Source organism: Micropterus dolomieu, linkage group LG19, assembly GCF_021292245.1.
Source record: "Micropterus dolomieu isolate WLL.071019.BEF.003 ecotype Adirondacks linkage group LG19, ASM2129224v1, whole genome shotgun sequence".
NCBI classification, from domain to species: Eukaryota; Metazoa; Chordata; class Actinopteri; order Centrarchiformes; family Centrarchidae; genus Micropterus; species Micropterus dolomieu.
This window is the reverse complement of record NC_060168.1, coordinates 14,942,510-14,943,895: the sequence shown is the minus strand read 5'-3', so window position 1 is coordinate 14,943,895 and position 1,386 is coordinate 14,942,510.

Genomic DNA, 1,386 nt, shown 5'->3' with positions numbered 1-1,386 from the left:
TCCGAGCACTCTAAGCGCTTTACACGTGTCATTTTCACACACATTCATAAACTGATAGAAGCTTCCAGACAAGGTGCCAACTGTTCATAACTTGAAATAAACTAATCATTCACACACTTTGGGTTCTCTCCTGTAAGTCACAGCCACCCCACAGTTGTAATGAACTGACTAGTGAAGTTACTGATTCACATGAATACATTTCAATATTACAAAGAGCGGAAGATTCAGAATTGAATTGTCAGCTACTAGTGATGAGAATTGTTTCCATCTGAGTATGTTTCACCAGTAAATGCACTTTAACAACACAAACAAAGCTTTGGATGTAGTTTTGAATCTTAAACACAAGAGGGCAGACTCAAGTAAGAGAGCCTTGAAACTGAAAACTGGCACATCAGAGGTCACGGTAAAAGTGTCACCAACAGTAAAGTATAAAACATATCTTCAGGCATTGACCCATGCAAATGTTTTTAGTTGACCCAGTTTTAAAATATCTGCCTCTGAGATTTCTGCCTCAGCACAATGAAGGAGAATCCTATTGTGTTACTGCTGGTTAAGAGACATGGAAAATTTAACACAACTATTAGCTTATTAGTGAACACTGGAAGAAACGTAGGAATGAAGAGGGGGAAACATACATATGATGGTTCCAGTAAGTGAAAACCACCTTCAGTGTCACAGGAAAATAATCTTTTGGGGGCTGGAAACTGTTGAAGCATCTCATGCGGTCATGTCGACTCTCAACTCTTTCTTTCTTTTCACACTTACCTCAGCACGCAGAACTGAAAGGCAAGGCCTTTTGTTACCAACTTGATAGTTAGTCAAGACACGTGGTGCCACGACAGTATATGAACTTTGATGACATTTTCACATATTTAATTTAATGTAAAATTATAAATCTGTCTTCCTGCCGGCTGTTTCAGACATAAATGTTTTAATATCAGATAATGCCCCCTATGGCTGTCAGGTTTCGTTTTTGTTACTGCTCTGCCTCTGAGGCTAAAACACCCTATTAAATGTCATTTATTTGTAAAACACCATTATTATCTTTAGCCATAATACATTTGAAAACATTCAAACAACATGAAAACTGAATAATGTGGTACCTTTAACAAATAAGGAATTGTCTCGACCATGCTGTGGAGGCGATAAACCACACTTAAGAACCACACAAAGGAACAATCCTAAAAAAAAAAAATAAAATGAAACTTATGTGTACCCTTTTGACCTGTCTTTGTACAACAGCCTGAGGCAATAGGTCACTTACAATGCAGAGTTGTTTATTTATAAAGAAACTCCACAAGTCCAAAAACGAGACTAACTTATACAATGTATAAAATAATATACAGGCTGCTCCCACTTTGTGTAGTCATTGACTAATCAGGATTT